The sequence below is a fragment of the Somniosus microcephalus genome, unplaced genomic scaffold, assembly GCF_052327205.1.
Source record: "Somniosus microcephalus isolate GS21.2 unplaced genomic scaffold, FLI_Smic_1.0 unresolved_chr8, whole genome shotgun sequence".
Lineage (NCBI taxonomy): Eukaryota > Metazoa > Chordata > Chondrichthyes > Squaliformes > Somniosidae > Somniosus > Somniosus microcephalus.
In genome coordinates, this window is record NW_028225186.1 from 23,766,114 (window position 1) to 23,785,337 (window position 19,224).

General features: G+C 43.7%; 1 pseudogene; it reads left to right on the top strand.

Annotated features, from left to right (window-relative positions):
- LOC147085685 (Fc receptor-like protein 5) overlaps window positions 1–19,224 on the top strand; it is a 45,385-nt pseudogene that overhangs the window by 17,512 nt on the left and 8,649 nt on the right.

Consider the following 19,224-nt stretch of genomic DNA (forward strand, 5'->3'; position numbering starts at 1 on the left):
TCAAAGTCCTTGATCTCCATACCGAACAGCATTGTGCGAGCACAATTCGATTCAAGACGAGGGCTGACAATCATCTCAAGTGCAACTGGGGTTGGGCACTAAATGCTGGCCTTGCCACCGACGCCCACGTCCGAGAGACCAGCAAAAATTAACTCATTTGTGTTGTATCCGTGTGTTAATGGAGACACAGAATGCAGGAGTTAGTTTACAGGTGTTTACTGAACAAAGTCTGGAGGTGAACTAAATGTTACAAGACACTATACAGGCTTATATATCCCGAGTGGCCACTACCGGCATTGCAGTACACAGGGGGCTCTTAAAGGTACATACACCACAATTCCTCCCCTTTTAGACAACCAGTACATAACATTTTAAATAATCATTAATTAACATGTTTACAAGAACAATAATCTACACATTTGTTGCAGTTAATCAATTATAAGTCAGTCTCTCTGGAGACTTCCTGACTCGGTCAGGATAACGCCTCGGTGGTGTAGTAGGTTCTTTTGGCAAGGTCGATTCGGCTTGAATGCCAGTATTGGGTTCATCTGGTTCCAGTATCACCGGATCGGAGGTAGATACTATGGCTATCCCTGCTTCGTCATTAGGCGTATAGAGTTGTGGTGTATGTTGTCCCTTTTCGGATGACTCTATGATCTGGTCAGCATGGCGCCTTATTATGCTTGCTCCAATGTCCACGGTATACATCAGCGGCCCTAGTCATGTGCAAATAGTTCCAGGCTGCCAGTTCTCGGTACGGTAGTCCCGGGCCAAAACTTGTTGACCTATCTGGAAGGTTCTAGTTGGCCTTTCATTCATGCCTTGAAATTGCCTGATTCTCTACGTCCCTTCTGATGTTTGCCTTGATCAAATCCAGCCAGCATCTTAGTCTTCTATTGAAAATCATCATGGCGGGAGTTTGGCTTGTAACCACATGTGTTGCATTCCTGTATGCAAACAAGAAGTTATCTATCTTATGTTGTAGATTTATGTCTTTATTACCCATGGCCTTTATGGCCTTCTTGAAGGTCTGGACAAACCTTTCAGCTAATCCATTGGTGGCGGGATGGTATGGGGCAGACGTGTAGTGCTTAACCCCATTGCTTCTTATGAACTTCCTGAATTCTTCAGACACAAATTGCGGTCCATTGTCAGAACAGATCTGTTCAGGCAGCCCATTCCTGGCAAATATGGTCCTTAATACTGTGATGGTTTTTTCCGTGCTGGTGGAGGACATCTTTATTACCTCCGGCCACTTGGAGTGTGCATCAACCGCGATTAAGAACATTGAGTCCATAAATGGACCAGCAAGGTCGATGTGCACCCTTTGCCATGGAGATGAGGGTCACAGCCATGGATGTAGAGGGGCTTGTATTGGCGCGTTTTGGACCTGCTGGAATCCTAGACAGCTCTTGGTCATTTACTCGATGTGTCCATCGATACCTGGCCACCACACAAACGCTCTGGCTAGGTTTTTCATTTTCACTCCACCCAGATGCCCCTCATGAAGCTCCTTTAGCACGTCATCCTGGAGTTTGGGTGGAATCACCACTCTGGACCCACACATCAAGGTTCCTCGGCACACTGACAGCTGTTCTCTTCTTTGCGAGAATGCTGGGAACAGTGGTTCGCCATGTGCTGGCCATCCCTTCACCGTAAAATCATAGACTCGTGAGAGAGTCCAGTCATTTCTTGTTTCCTCTTCAATGGTAGAATTTGTTACTGGTAGACATTCCACTATGGTTGAGTGGAACATCTCCACTGGGTCTACTGTAGCTGCCTCTTCTACCGTTGGCAACGGTAGCCGCGATGAACCATCAGCATTCCCATGCTGTTTTGATCCTTTGTATTCTATGTCATACTGGTGTGCCCCTAGGAAAAGGGACCACCTCTGTAGCCTTTACGCTGTCATAATGGGAACGCCCTTTTAAGGGTTGAATATGGAGATGAGGGGTTGATGGTCAGTCAACACGATACATTTTTGTCCGTGTATGTAATGGTTGAATTTCTTCACTCCCCATACCAGGCTGAGTGCTTCCCTGTCGATCTGGGCATAGTTACGCTCAGCTGAGTTCAATGAGCGTGATGCAAAAGCTATCGGCCGCTCCAAGCCATCAGGGAATCTATGCGATAATACCGCTCCTACGCCATAAGGGGATGCATTGCACGCCAGTCTGATTGGCAGTGATGGGTTGCAATGAGCCAACACTTCCTTGGACGTGATCAAGCCTTTGCATTTATGGAAGGCACGTTTACAGTCTTCGCTCCATTTCCAAATTACTCCCGTTTGTAGCAGTGCGTTAAGAGGGTGCAGAACAGTTGACAAGTTCGGTAAAAATTTATGATAGTAATTTATCAATCCCAGGAACGACCTTAATTGTGAGACATTTTCAGGTGCTGGGGCTTTTATGACCGCTTCAATTTGTTCAGGTGACTTATGCAACCCTTCTTCGTTAATTATATGGCCACAATATGATATTTGTTACTGGACAAATTCGCACTTGGGGCGATTTGCTCGTAGGCCCCGTTCTCACAGCCTAGTGAGCACCTGCTCCAAATTGGCAAGGTGCTCGTTGTCGTTTTCTCCTGTTACAAGGATGTCATCTAGGTAGCATTGAGTCCCCGGAATCCCTTGCAGGGTTTGCTCCATAACTCTTTGCCAGATAGCTGTAGCTGATGCTACTCCGAAAACCAGTCGATTGTACTGGTACAGGCCTTGTGTGTGTTTATTGTGAGATACATTTTAGAGGCCTCCTCAACCTCCATCTGTAGTTATGCCTGTGCCAAGTCAATTTTGGTGAAACGTTTCCCTCTGGATAGTGAGCCGAAAATATCTTCTATCCTCGGAAGAGGATACTGTACCGTGTGAAGGATCGGGTTTACAGTCACCTTGAAGTCACCACAGATGCGAATTTTTCTCTCTCCTGCAGATTTATCATTATTCAACGTTTTCTTCATGACCGGGATGATGGGTGCTGCCCACTCGCTTCAATCTGTCTTGGATAACACGCCTGCCTTTTTCAATTTCTCCAGCTCTGCCGCGACTGCTGGACGAATTGCGTATGGCTCCGGCCTTGCCTTAAAAAACTTGGGAATTGAAGCATCTTCCACTTTTATTGAGGCGGTGACGCCTTTCAAGGTTCCTAGTTCCTGTTGAAACACTTCTTCGGCGTTGGCGAAGATGTCTTTTAATCGTTCAGGTATGATGTCATCATCATTTTTTTTCTTACTGACCACCGTCAGTGCCTGAATGGAGTGCCAGTCTAAACGTATCTTCCTGATACATTCACGTCCCAACAGCGGTGGACCACCATCTTGCAGAACGTATAAATACAACTTCTGTATTTCCTTGCCGTTGTATACAACAGGCACCCTTATTTTCCCTCTGGGGTATACTTTCTGCCACATTTATGTCTTCAAGATAATGGATGTGTCTTTCAAAGGTATATGCGGAAATAGGCGCTCGTAATCCCGTCGATTTATGACGGTCAGAGCTGATCCTGTATCTAGCTCCGTTTTAACTGGGGACCCCGCTATCGTGAGGGTAACCCAAATGGTCTGGTAATCTTCTTTGGCAATTACATTATGTAATTTGAGACAGTTTATTCTCTTGTTTCCGGAGCCGCTATCACTCTTCTGGTCTTCAGAGCTACTGTCATCATCATTTGTACCTTTCTGTACTGTTCCTTATTGATTTTATTTCTGTCAGTGGATTTTTTGTTTCCAGATCGGCATACACGTGCAATGTGGCCCATCTTTCCGCATTGCCTGCATGCTTTGTCCTTGAACCAGCAGTCCCTCTGGTCATGGGTGGATCTGCCGCAGCCATAACATCTCTCGAAACCCCGTGTCATGTCATGGGTGCCGGAGTCCTGTGGCTTTTGCTGTATCTCTGCAGCTGCTCTTGCTGCTGCTTCGTATGATACAGCCACACTGAAAGCCTTGTCCAGTGTCAAATCTTTCTCAGAAAGTAGCCTTTTTTGTGTTCCTTCACTTAGGAGACCGCACACGAATTTGTCTCGTAGAGAATCTGCCAGTCCTGCCCCGAATTGGCAGTGCTTTGACAGCTTTCGTAATTCGGTGAGGTAATCAGCGTTACTTTCATTCTTGTGCTGATTCCTCCTGAAGAATTTGAATCGTTCCGCGAGGAGCAGCGGTGTTGGGTTTAAGTGCTCCTGTAGGGTATCAACAATCTCCTTAAAATTCTTGTCCATCGGTCTGGCTGGAGTGATTAAGTTTCGTAACAGCCCGTATGTCCTTGCGCCCATCAGATTTAGAAGTACCGATGCCTTTCATTCATCCTCTACTTCATTCGCTGTGCAATATAGCTTCACTCTTTCCACACATGTGGTCCAATCCTCTATGTCACTATCGAAAGCAGTAATATTGCCAGTCTTAGGCATCCTGAAAATCAAAAATGGCGCCTCCCGCGCTTTCCTTTCTTCCCTGCCGAGAAAAATGGCGCCTCCCACGCTTTCCCGCCGCTGCCACTGCTGTCAATGCTGTTCTCTGCGGTTTTTATTTACACAGATATTTTTAATAGTTGGAGACTCGTTCCCGCCGGACTGTCTGGGACTTCTCCCTCCCTCTGCTTGTTCCGAACGCCGAGCTGCTTTGCAGCGCCGGCTGTCTTCCGAGTGCTCCACCCTCCGCCTCTGTTTGCCTCCGCCTTCCGACTCGCTGCTTGGCCCCACTGCAGAGCCAGCCGATCAAGCCCCAGCCCGCTGCCCAGGAAGGATTAGTGCAGTACCTGCCACCAGCCCGGCTAGCTGGTGAAACCACAGCTTTTTTTCTTCTTTTTTTTTATTCGCCCTTCATCTGAGGAATCGATCTCCTTGATGTGCTGCTGAATTGCAGGGAAGTCGGTTTCCAATTCGTTGCCACTGTTGTATCCGTGTGTTGATGGAGACACGGAATGCAGGAGTTGGTTTACAGGTGTTTACTGAACTAAAAGATACAAGACACTATACAGGCTTATATAGTCCGAGTGGCCACTACCGGCATTACAGAACACAGGGGCTCTTAAAGGTACATACACCACAATTCATATGAAATTGAAATCCCCACGGTTCATGGGAGTTGTTCACTCCGGTTAATCAGGTTATGGCTCCACAAAATTAGTAGAAATGTGAATTTCATGCGGAAATCCATTTCTGTTGTTCTTTTCATTTATTTTACCGCAGATTCGCTACCAGCAGCAAATATATTAATGCAGAAGAGTGCGAGATCATACATTCCGGCAGGAAGAATGATGAGAGACAATAAAGGGAAAAATTCTAAATGTGTGCATAAACAGAGAGACCTGGGGGTATATGTCCACAGATCGTTGAAGGTGTCAGGGTAGGTTGAGAAAGCGGTTAAAAACTCATATTGGACCCTAAACTTCATAAATAGTGGCATAGAGTACAAAAACAAGGAAGTTATGATGAACCTTTACAAAACACTGGTTCAGCCTCAACACGATTATTTCTCATTTTCGGCACCGCAGTTTAGAAAGGATGTGAAGGCCTTAGGGAGGGTGCATAAAAGATTTACGAGAATAATTCAAGGGTGAGTGACATCAGTTACGTGGATAGATGAGAGAAGCTGGAGTTGTTCAGTTGAGAGCAGAGAAGGTTGAGAGGAGATGTACTTTACATAGGATTACGTACGATATATGACACAGAAACAGGCCATTCAGCCCAACCAGTCCATGCTGACGTTTATGCTTCACTCGAGATTACTCCCGTCTTAGCTCATTAAAATCAATCAGCTTAACCAACTATTCCCTTTTCCCTCATATGCTAACCTCGCCTCCACTTAAATCATCTATACTTTTAGCTTCAAACACTCCCTGTGGTAGCGAGTTCCACATTCTCATCACTCGCTGGGTAACGACGTTTCTTATGAATTCGCTATTGCATTTCTTGATGGCTATCTCTTACTAATGGCCTCTATTCATGATCTTCCCCACAATTGGAAACTTTCTCTCTTTATCCAATCTATCAAAATCTTTCATAATTTAAAGACCTCTTTCTGGTCACCCCTCCACCTTCGCTTTTCAAGAGAAAAGAGACCCAGCCTGTTCACCCTTTCCTGTTATGTACACACTCGCATTTCTGGGATCATCCTTGGAAGTCTTCTTTGCACCATCTCCAGTGACTCTATATTCTTATTACCAGAACTGACCGCAGTTAGTGTGGTGTATCCAAGTGTCGGTACAGGTTTAGCAAAACTTCCCTACTTTTCAACTCTAAACAGCTAGAAATAAACCCTAATCTTGGTTTGCTTCTTGATCTTTTTGTTAACCTGTGACGCAACTTTTAGTGATTTGTGTAGTTGTACTCCGAGATCCCTTTGCTCTTCTACCCCATCTATTCTCGCACCATCCAAGTAATAATTGACTTCTCTATTCTTCCTACCAAGACGTAATACATCAGATTTATATGTGTTTATGTTCACTTGTCACTTATATGCCCATTCTGCAAGTTTATTAATATCATCCTGTAATTTGTTGTAGTCATCGTCAGTATTGACTATCCCCCAACCAATTTGGTGTCATCCACAAATTTAAAAATTGTGTTTTTGATTTCAAATCTATATCGAAAATATAAATTGAGAACAGCAGTTCTCCCAGCATTGATCCTTGTGGAAAACCACTACCCAATTCTGCCACTGTGAACAGCTTCCATTTAATCCCACTCTCTGCGTTCTGTGTTGAAGCCAGCTACCTATCCATTCTGATGCTTGTTCCCTGACTCCACATTTTCTGATCTTTTTTATCTGACTAGCATGTGTTACATAATCGAAGGCCTTTAAAAAATCTAGATAAATGACACTCTCTGTTACCTCTTCAAAAATTTCAATGATGTTGTTCAAGCCAATACTTTCCCTTTTGAATCCCATGCTGACTATTCATTTCTACGTCTTTTGTTTCTTGAAGTTCTTCTATTTTCTCCTTTGGAAGGATTCCATTTTTTTCGAATATCAATGTTAAGCTGACTGGTCTACAATTTCCTGGACATGTTCTATGACCCTTCTTTAATATTGGTATTACGTTCGCTATCCACAAATTCTCTGGCACAACACCGTTTTCAACCGAATTATTAAATGTTTGTTGTAATACCTCTGCTATCTTTTCCCTAGATTCTACTAAAAGGTGTGTATTCAACCCATCCAGATCAGGGGTTTTATCATCTTTCAGTTTGATTAGTTTATTTAATAAATCATTTTTTTTTTAAATGCACTTATCTCGTTATTATGGAGGATTTGATATCAGGCGACTTTATTTTTCCTGCCAAAGTGGATCACCTCGCATTTTCCCACATTTTTTTTTAATTCATTGATGGGATGTGGGCGTCGCTGGCTGGCTAGGCATTCAATTAGTGCCCATCCCTAATTGCCCTTGAGAAGATGGTGTTGAGCCGACTTCTTGAACCACTGCAGTCCATATGGTGCAGGTACACCCACAATGCTGTTAGGGAGGGAGTTCCAGGTTTTTGGCCAAGCGACAGTGAAGGAACGGCGGTACAGGTCCAGGTCAGGATGGTGTGTGGCTTGGAGGGTAACGTGTAGGTGGTGATGTTCCCATGCACCTGCTGCCCTTGTCCTTCTAAATGGTAGAGGTCGCGGGTTTGGAAGGCGCTGTTGAAGGAGCTTTGGCGAGTTGCTGCAGTGCATCTTCTAGATGGTACACACTGCAGCCACAGTGTGCCAGTGGTGGAGGTAGTGAATATTGAAGGTGTATGGAGTGCCAATCAAGCGGGTTGCTTTATCCTGAATGGTGTCGAGCTTCTTGAGTGTTGTTGGAGCTGCACTCATCCAGGCAAGTGGAGAGTATTCCATCACACTCCTGACTTGTGCCTTGTAGATGGTGGAAAGTCTTTGGGGAGTCAGGAGGTGAGACACTCGCCGAAGAATTCCCAGCCTCTGGCCTGCTCTTGTAGCCACAGTATTTATATGGCTGGTCCAGTTCAGTTTCTGATCAATGGTAACCCCCAGGATGTTGATAGTGGGGAATTCAGCGATGGTAATGCCATTGAATGTGAAGGGGAGATGGTTAGATTCTCGCTTGTTGGAGATGGTCATTGCCTGGCACTTGTGTGGTGCGAATGTTGCTTGCCACTGGTCAGCCCAAGTCTGAATGTTGTCCAGGTCTTGTTGCATATGGACACGGACTCCGTCAGTATTTAACGAGTCTCGAATGGTGCTGAACAGTGTGCAATCATCAGCGAACATCCCCACTTCTGACCTTATGATGGAGGGAAGGTCAATGATGAAACAGCTGAAGATGGTTGGGCCTAGGACACTGCCCTGAGGAACTCCTACAGTGATGTCATGTGATTGAGATGAATTACCTCCAACAACCACAGCCAACTTCCTTTGAGCTAGGTATGATTCCAACCAATGCAGAGTTTTCCCCTTGATTCCCATTGACTTCAGTTTTGCTAGGGCTCGTTGATGCCACACACGATCAAATTCTGCATTGGTGTCAATGGCAGTCAGTCTCACCTCACCTCTTGAGTTAAGCTCTTTTGTCCATGTTTGGATCAATGCTATAATGAGGTAACGAGCTGAGTGGCCCTGGCGGAACCCAAACTGGGCGTCACTTAGCAGGTTATTGCTGAGTAAGTGCCACTTGATAGCACTGTCGACGAAACCTTCCATCACTTTGCTGATGATTGAGAGCAGACTGATGGGACGGTAATTGGCCGGGTCCGATTTGTCCTGCTTTTTGTAGACAGGTCATACTTGGGCAATTTTCCACATTGCTGGATAGATGCCAGTGTTGTAGCTGTACTGGAACAGCTTGGCTAGGGGCGCAGATAGTTGTGGAGCACAAGTCTTCAGTACAATTGCCGGAATGTTATCAGGGCCCATAGCCTTTGCAGTATCCAGTGTCTTCAGCCGTTTCTTGCCGTCACGTGGAGTGAATTGAATGGGCTGAAGACAGGCATCTATGATGCTGGGGACCTCAGGAGGAATCCGAGATGGATCATCCACTCGGCACTTATACTCCATCTGACAAATGTTTGCCCATTCACTTAGCCTGTCTTTCTCCCTTTGCAGATTCTTTGTGTACTCTGCACTACTTGCTTTCTCAACCATCTTTGCATCATCAGCAAACTTGGCTATATTACACTCGATCCCTTCATCCAAGTCATTAGTGTTGATTGTAAGTAATTGTGGCTCCAGAACCGAATTGTGTGGCACTCCACTAGTTACTGTTTGCCGACCGGAAAATTACCCATTTATCCCGAATCTCTGCTTCCAGTTAGTTAGCCAATTATCTACCCATGCTAATTTATTACCCACTACTCTGTGAGCTCTTATCATATGCTGTAACCTTTAATGTAGCACCTAATCTAATTCCATCTGGAAATCCAAATACACCACATCCACTGGCTCACCCTTATCCAACCTGCTCGTTACATTCTCAAAGAACTCCAGCAAATTTGTTAAACATGATTTCACTTTGATATAACCATTCTGCCACTGCTTGACTGCATTCTGATTTTCCAAATGCTCTGCTATTGCTTCCTTAATGAAGGAATCCAGCATCTTTACAATGACAGAAGTTAGGCTAACTAATTTATAGTTTCTTGCATTCTGCCTCCCCCCTTTCTTAAATAGGGGTATTACATTTGTTGTTTTCCAATCCGCTGGGACATCTCCAGATTCCAGGGAATATTGGTATATTGCAACCAATGCATCCACTATCTCGGCAGTCACTTATTTAAAGACACCGGGATGCAGCCAATCTGGTCCAGGGTACTTGTCGTCTTTTCGTCCAATATTTTACCACGTACCTTTTCCTTAGTGATAGTAATAGTCTTTAGTTTACCCTCCCTGTGATCCCTTGATTATCAATTATTGGGATGTTTTTAGTGTCTTCTACCATGAAGACAGATAAAAAATATTTGTTCAGAGTCTCCGCCATTTCCCCGTTCCACATTTTTAATTCCCCATGTTCATCCTCTTAGGGACCATAATTTACTTTAGCTACTCTCTTCCTTGTTATATACATGTAGAAGCTCTTACTTTCTGATTTATTATTTCTTGCCAGCTTACTCTCATAATTCATCTTCTCCCTCTTTATTATATTTTGAGTCATCCTTTGCTGTTTTTTAAAACAATCCGAATCATCTGGACTCCCACCAGTCTTGTTTGTCTTTTTTTTCATTTCGATCCCATCCTTTACTTCATTAGTTAGCCACAGATAATGCTCCCTTCTCTTAAAATATTTATTTCTCACTGGAGGATATTTTTGTTGAGAGCCATAAAATATATCCTTTAATGTCTGCCACTGCACTGCAACTGTCTTACCTTTAAATTTATTTTTTCAAATCCACTTTAGACAATTAATGCCGTCATGCCATTGAAATTGCCATTGTTTAACTTCAGGACACTGGTTTGAGATACAAATTTCTCATCCTCTAACTGAATTTGAAATTCAATCATGTTATGATCATTCTTTCCGAGAGGATCCTTTTGTATGAGATCATCAATTAATTCTGTCTCATGACACAGTACTAGATCCAATATAGCCTGCTTGGTTCCATTACATACTTTTCTAGGAAACCTTCCCAGATACACTCTATGAACTCCTCCTCAAGGCTACCATGGCGAATTAGATTTCTCCAATCAATAGAGTAATGAAAAACGTCAGAGAATGCGCAGTCAGGAGACAAGAAGAAGAATAGATTGCTAGCTGGCTTCAAGACAGAAAGCAGAGAGTGGAAGAAAAGATTAGCTATTCACAGTGACAGAAGGTGGGTAGTGGTATTCCACAAGTATCAGTGATGAGATCACTGCTGTTCACAATTAACATTAACGATTTAGACTTTTCAATCAAAAACTCAATTTCTGAATTTGCAGATGATAACAAATGAATAGTTAATATTCTGGAGGACTGCAATCCATTATGGGAGGACGTTAATAAACTTGAAGAAAGCGCAAATAATTGGCAAATGAAGTTCAACATCGATACATACGAGGTAATACATTTTGGTAGGAAGAATACGGAGGTCACTTATCACTTGAAAGGTGCGAATCGAGGTGGGGTAGAGGAACAAAGATATCTCGGAGAAAAAATACACAAATTCACTTAAATTTGCGGCACAGGTTAGCATGGCCATTAATAAGCAAATCAAGCACTAGGGTTTATTTCTTGAGGGATCTAATTGAAAAGTAGGGAAGTTATGCAGTGCCTGCATCGAACCATTGTTGGACAGCATTTTGAGTACTGCTTGCAGTTCTGATCGCTATATTATAAAAGGATATAGAGTCACCGGAGAAAGTGCAGGGAAGATTACAAGGATGACACCAGAAATGTGATGAACTGGCTGGGACTCTTTCCTCTTGAAAGGTTTTAATAGAGTGAATAAAGAGAGAATGTTTCCACTTGTGGGCAAGAGCATAACCAGAGGCCATCACTAGAATATAGACAGCAAGGTAAAAGACAGGTAAATTTCAAAGGCGGTATGATGGAGTGCTCTCAGAGTGCGCCGTCATTCACACCGCAAAGTTTGCCCCATTGGCTTTGGAGGGGTTGAAGTGCTGATTCACCAGAATGAAACTGGGTCAGAAAGGCTTCAATTATCATGAGCGGTTCTATAATTGTGACTTGCTTTTCTTCTAGTACAGAAGGTTAAGATGTGATCTAATTGAGTTGTTTAAGATGATTACATGAATTAATCTGATAGAAAGAAATGACCTATTTCGTCTGGTGGGAGAGTACAGAACAAGGGTGCATAACATTAAATTAGTGTTAGGCCCTTCAAAGGTGATGTCAGGAAGCACGTCTTCACACAAAGGGTAGTGAAAACCTTGAATTCTCACCCAAAATTCTGTTGAGGATAGGTCAATTGAAAACTTCAAAACTGAAATTGATAGATTTTTAATAAGGAAGGGTAATAACAGTTACAAAACCAAGGTGGGTAGATGGAGTTACGGTACCGATCAGCAATGATCGAACTGAATGGCAGAAACAGGCTCGAGAGGCTGAATGGCCTAGTTCAAATCCTATATTTCTATATCTTAATTCTGGTGTGAACAAATGTAGTCAGAGACTATATAAGCTGCGTCTTTATGCATCTCTCCACTTCACCTGACGAAGGAGCAACGCTCCGAAAGCTTGTGATTTCAAATAAAGCTGTTGGACTATAACCTGGTGTTGTGTGACTTCTTACATTTGTTCACCCCAGTCCACCACCGGCATCTCCACAACTTAATTCTGGTGTGGTTTGCTGAAGTGCTCACAGCATTCGAGGTGGAATATATATCTTGCTTAGCTCCAAGTTGGTTGACCAAACAGTCCCTGACACTGAACTACTTTGCCCAGAGTTGTGCCCACTCATTAATCTTGCAATGTCCCTTCACAACATTATGCTGCTATCTCCAGAATTTACAGTGCCTCCCAGCTTAGTGCCATCAGTGAAGTTGGATATATGGAACTTTATTCATTTCTGTAACTCATAGATCAATGCAGTTAGAATATGAGACCGCATTACTGAATCCTGGGAACACCACGTGTCACTTCCTGCCAATTAGATTACAGATCCATTATCGCCGTTCTATGTTTCCTAACTGCTAATCAATGCACAACCAATGTCATTAAGTTGTCTTCAACTCCATGCACTTTACCAGAAAAATGCTTTACTTAATATTACGATGACTTATTTTGATCTAACCTGTGTATACTTTTAACAACCCAAGTCCCTTTTATACAGCTTCCCTGACATTCCACTCTCCTTAATTTGTACGATTGAATTATGGGTGAACAATCCACAGCGACCTTCTGTGCCACTCCTAGCATCATCTGAAAGGTCCATCGAGAGCTCTGTCAATCTTTTCATACAAGCAGCCACACCAACTCTCGCACCTTCTGTGTTGCTGATCTCCACACCCATCACTCTTGTTGAAGCCTAATCTCACAATCTATTTATCCTTCCCAGTCAAGTAATTCTCCGCTATCCCCTTGGATTCTTCAATGTGTGAACCAGCGCCACTAAAAGTTTCCATCCGGATTGATTATTCACTATTATGTATATATATGTACAAAGTGTGAAGTGGAAGGATATAAGTGGACCAACATATGTAAGTGAAATCAGGATACCACTAACTACTTAGAAACGAATTGTCTCAATGGGGGAGAAGAGCAGAGGAATGTGGGGGTACAGGGCACAAATCGCTAAAATTTGAGATGCAAGTTAATAAAGACATAACAAAACAAAGAATACCATGCGATTCATTTGTGAAGGCAGAGCACACTTGGAGTATTTTCAACAGTTCTGGTCTCCATATTATTAACTGGATATAGAGGAACTGGAGAAGGTGCAATGTATATTTACTATGATGATATCAGAACTGAATTACTGAAACTATAAGAAAAGTTTGAAAAGGCTCGGGATCTTTTCTCTAGCTTTGTGAAGACTGAGGGATGATGTGATAGAGGTCTTTAGGATTACGAAAGGGTTTGATAGGGCAGTTGTAGAGAAAATGTTTGCACTTCTGCGGGAGACCAGATCTAAGGTCCTTCAATATAGGATCGTTATTGATTAATGTAATAGGGAATCCAGGAAAAACCTCTTTTGCCAGAGAGTAGTTAGAATATGGAACTCGCTAGTTGAGGAGAAGGATATGTTGATTGGGTGAGAAGAAGAGGGCGGGAGGAGGTTCGTGTGGAGCACAGCCACAGACATGGACTTATTGGATCGACTGACCTGTTTCTGTGCTGCAGTATTATGCATTACTCACAAACAATGCACTTGCCATCCATTGGGTGATTGTGGGATTGCTTTGATCGATTGGCTTTGCCTGAGACTTGGCTCACAATGGCAACATCTTCAACCTCGCTGAAGCTACCCTACGTGCTTACACATTCTACCACCTGTGGTAGCACTGTGGCCCTAATCACCAAATCTCAACACAGACTCTGCTCTTGCTCCTCTGTTACCTACACTTACTTTCACTGCCTCAACATGATCCACTCTTCTTTTCTCTCCACATGACATAGTTGCCTACCAAACACCAGTCCCATCCAAGTCACTTACTAAGATATGCTTTCACTCTTTCATCCCAGGGCCTGTTCATTGAGCGACTCCTTGTCCTCAGTGGTTTCAATTCCCATGTTAGCTTCTCTCCCCACCCCGTGTGTTCAGAACTCGGCTGTGTTCCTAAACTTCTCCCTCCTCTAATACCCAAACTCACCATCACCTCCCCTAAAACTTGTCATCTCAGCACACTCCTCTATTCTTCAGGCCATTCACTCAGCTGCCTCTGCTCGATCAACTTCTTCCCGTGCCCTGCAGCAGAAAGCATCCCCTTAGCCCGCTCACCCTGCCCTAGACTTGAATTGCATTTTATTTATCTCCCATCTCCTCTCATGCCCTCCCTGAACTCGTCTTGTGCACGAACACGACCTCCTGCTCCCTGGACAAAAGAGAACACAGGTGCCTCCCTGCTCTTCCGAAAGAGTCAGGGAATATTTACCATTTACCTGCGGGGAAGGTAAGGACCTCGGTTTAAAGTCTCATCGAAGGTTCGCTATCTCCAGAGTGCATCACTCCCTCAGAGCTGCATTGGGCGTGTCGGCCCAGATTCTGAGCTCCACTGTTTGGAATGGGGCTCGAACCCACAATCATTTGATTGAGAGATGAGGGAGTGATACACACTGAGCATAGCCAATCGCTTCACTTTTACTTTACTGCCCTGAACTTAGCATATCACAAAGACACAGAATACTGAAATGTTTCTCCATAAGTTTTGATGTGTTATCCCACCATTTGGTTGCGACTTTTGATGCCCGGAAACGTGCATTAGCGCCTTCTCTGGGTGGACAATGCCATCACAAAAGCAGATGACGAACATTACTCCCTTTCTATTTCGGTAGAGCATAAATTCATAGCATGATACAATCTCTCAAAAACAGAAGTAGGCCACTTCACTCGTCGTGTCTGTGAAGGCTGCTTGAAAGAGCTGTACAATTCAATCCCACACCCCAGCGTCTTAATCTAAAGCTGAAAGTTAGTGCCCTTCAAGTTCATGTCCAAATGAATCTTGTGTGTTCCAGTGGAATCTGTTAGCAGCACCTTTTCACATAGTGCTTTTCCAATCTTAAAATCATCTGTGCGAAGAAATTCTCCGCAGGTCCCTGCTTGTTCCTTTCCCAATTATTTTAATTCTCTGACCTCTGGTTATGGACGCAGTTGCCAGACGAAACAGATTCTCCCTATTTGCTCTATCATACCCCTCTTAATTTACAATAAACCAATTAGGTTCCCCCTTAACCTTCTCTGCATAATCGCAGCTTCTCCAATCTCTCCAAATAACTGAAGCCCCTCACCCCCGTATCATCCTGGTAAACCTCCACTTTAGCCTGTGCAACTCCTTCACATCCTTCTTAAAGTTTGGTGCCCAGAACATTGCACAATACTCCAGTTGAGAGCAAGTCAGTGCTTTATAAATGTTTAGCATGATTTTCTCGTTTTTATATTCAAAGCCCCTATTGAAAAAGCCGGTATTACTTCCACTTTCTTAACGGCCTTAATAGCCTACTCTGTCACCTTCAAAGACCTGTGAATATTCACTCCCAGGGGCCTCTGCGCTTAAACCACTCTCAAAATATTACCACTTGGATTATTCTGCCTCTCAATGCCACTCCTCACAAATTGCATCCCTTCACACTTATCTGCTATAAATTGCATCATCCATGTGCTGCACATTTCACCAGTATGTTTATGTCCTCCTGAAGACTGCTACTATCCTGCTCAGTATTTACTACTTTAACAAGTTTTGTATCATCCATAAAATTTGAAATTATACTTTGTGTAACAAAGTCCATCTCCTATATATATAACCATGAAAGCAATGTTCCTAATACCGCCCCAGGCGGACTCTACAGCATTCATCTCTAGTCTGAAATAAATCCGTTCACCATTGTAATTTGTATTGCAGACCGAATCACATACACTCGACAGCGAGAAGTGATAATGAATCGTGAAATAATTAGTGCGGAAATGAAATGATTGCATCGAGGGTTTTACTTCTTCACAGTAATTAAGATATAATATTATAATACCTATTTGTTAGAATTAGTTCAGAGACATTTAACTTTGTGAGTAATTGTGACCAAATCCAACAAGTGTGAAATAGCTGGTTTTGGGCCGATCTTTCGTTTTACCCTCCGCCCGATTTTACCTGCCATTGATTTTAGTGCAGCCTAAAATCAGACCGGCTGATCGTTTCACAACCTGTCGGAATTTACTTTCATTTAATTTCGTGGAGATTAAAATAGCCCTGGGTGAAAAGCGGACGGCGGACCCAATCCCTCCCGCTGGGTTCATGGTTTTAACATTAAAGCAATTCCTTGTTATCCTCACAGATTATCCTCACAAACCATCAATATCTCTAAACCGTCAAGAGAAATTATTTGGGAAGAAGGAGATGGTCAGAGTTACCTGTGGAGCCTGGTCTCCATATTCAGGGAGCTCTTTCTAATTGTATAGAGGCCAAAATGAACCAATCAAAACAGACACAGTCTGCGGTCAGCTTTGACATCACGGACAGGGTGGGGACCGGTTCAGAAGATTACTCCTGTATGTATAGGAAACAGTGTAAGAGCGGCAGATAACCTCAGAGCCAAGTGATACCGTTAAGGGAATGGTAGTGGGTAAGATTCAATTTCTTACACTCTAAGAAAATCAGATATCTTTGCTTGTCTCTCACATACTGACAATATAAGTGAATAAAATGTGTCTCCTGCGGTAGAACAAAACGGGCGATGGCGATTGACCACGCATTTTGTGACCCACCTGATTTTGTTTTCCATTTAATTATGTGTGTAAAATCGAATCGTGACGACCTGTTCCAAGGATCCGCCTCCCCTACATGTCTCAACTATCAAAGTTTCGTGCCACAATGACAGCAGGGCACCAGGGATTAAACTCAACTGACTCTAGCGCCACCTCAAGAAGCTCTCCAGATTGACTGGCCTTGACACATTACAGGTTTCTCTTTCAGGGAACAGAATCTGCGTGCAGAGGTATTCAATATGTTTTTGTTATGCACGATATTTTAATCTAACTACAAAGTAAGGTTCCATATATCTATCTGCATTGCATTTCAGCAGCACTTCACAAACAGGCGAGCGAGCTCCAACACCCAGAAAGACAAGGGCAGCAGTCGCATGGGAACAGGATCAACTTAAAATTCTCCTTCACAAAATCACCTCCAAATTCGCCAACAAAAATATCAACTCCAATTTCCCATCCACAGAAAGACTGTCGTTACTTGAGAAGATCGGAGACGTAGAATTCTGCAGCGAATGGCTCACGTCCTTACTCAGCAAATGCTTTGCACCATCTACATGGCACAAGCCAGGAGTGTGAGAGAACAGGCCACATATTTGAAATGTGTGACCGTCACAGCCGCGCTGAGATTAGTTCCTAACTGCCTTCCCTTGGTGGAGGTTTCATACTTGCACTGGTACCGGTCGTGGTGCGGGTATAATGGAGAATTTCACTGTTACTGATCGCATCTGCACCTGGTCTAAAACAGCTGACCACGGGATTTCAAAGCATCCATTTCCTTGTACCGCTGGTATCCCAGAGTAAAATCTCCTGCCCAAAACCGGACTTTGGACTCCAGCTGATTTAGGTTCTTTGGCTCCGACATTCGATTTCCTACCTGATAACATCAACTACACTTCGGCATTGATAAATTGTCTGTAAAGTGCTTTGGATCGTCCCGAGGTCATGAAAGGCGCTATAGAAATGCAAGTCTTCTTTTGTTTCTTTGTAACCAAATCCCGAACTCCCCTTTTGTGGAATCTCTGTATCCGATGTGAAACTGCGCTTCAACACAATGTAATCATCATTGAGTTCCCAACCTGGCACTGCACCTGAAAATCCGCAGATCCATTTCTAATTGTACTTTCTATTTATTTTACCACAGATCCGCTAACAGGTGGGGGGGTGGGCTCAGAGGAAGAGACCAGGAAGCTCCAGAGCGATTTGGACAGACTGGGCGATTGGGCGGATAAATGGCAGATGCACTATAATGTGGACAAGTGCGAAGTTATCCACCTTGGGTGCAGGAACGGGAGGGCAAATTATTATTTAAATGGCAATAGATTGGGAGAGGGGGAAGTACAGAGAGACCTGGGTGTTCTTGTACACCAGTCACTGAAGGCGAGCATGCAGGTGCAACAGGCGGTCAAGAAGGCAAACGGTATGCTGGCCTTCATAGCAAAAGGGTTAGAATACAGGAACAGGGATACCTTGCTGCAGCTGTACAGGGCACTGGTGAGACCACACCTCGAGTACTGTGTACAGTTTTGGTCGCCTCATCTGAGGAAGGATGTTCTTGCCATGGAGGGGGTGCAGCGGCGATTCACCAGGCTGATACCAGGAATGGCGGGAATGACCTATGAGGAGAGACTATGTAGTTTAGGGATGTACACACTGGAGTTTAGAAGATTGAGAGGGGACCTCATAGAAGTGTATAAAATTCTGACAGGTCTAGACAGACTGGATGCAGAAGGAATGTTTCCCTTGGCGGGTGAGAACAGAACTAGAGGACATAATTTAAGGATAAGGGCTAAACCATTTAGGACAGAGATGAGGGGGAATTTCTTCACTCAGAGAGTGGTGAACCTGTGGAACTCATTGCCACAGAGGGCAGTGTACGCCAGCTCATTAAATATATTTAAGAGGGAATTAGATATATTTCTACGGGCAAAAGGGGTTAAGGGTTACGGAGAGAAGGCGGGGACGGGATACTGAATTAAAGGATCAGCCATGATCTCATCGAATGGCGGAGCAGGCACGAAGGGCCGAATGGCCTACTCCTGCTCCTATCTTCTATGTATCTATGTAACACCAGTGATATCTCTTGATCAACCGACAGGTGTGTATGTAGTAGGAGAGACGGTCACCATTTCCTGCACCATGTCCGGAGATGATCGCTATTATGCCTTCTTCTTTTACAAAGATACTCAATGGCTGTACTCCGATCAAATTGCCAAAAAGTGCAATATTGGATATGTCTCGATTACCATTAAAGAACAAAGAGGGCGGTACCAGTGCCAGTATGGAACCTTCATCAAGGAAAGGTTGTTAGAATCTCATCTCAGCAAGTCTGTGACAGTCACTGTAGCAGGTGAATGACAAGGGACAGAGATTTGTAATTTTTTTCCAGCACACTTGGTATGTTTATAAAATCATGCCTTAATCACTGTAACTG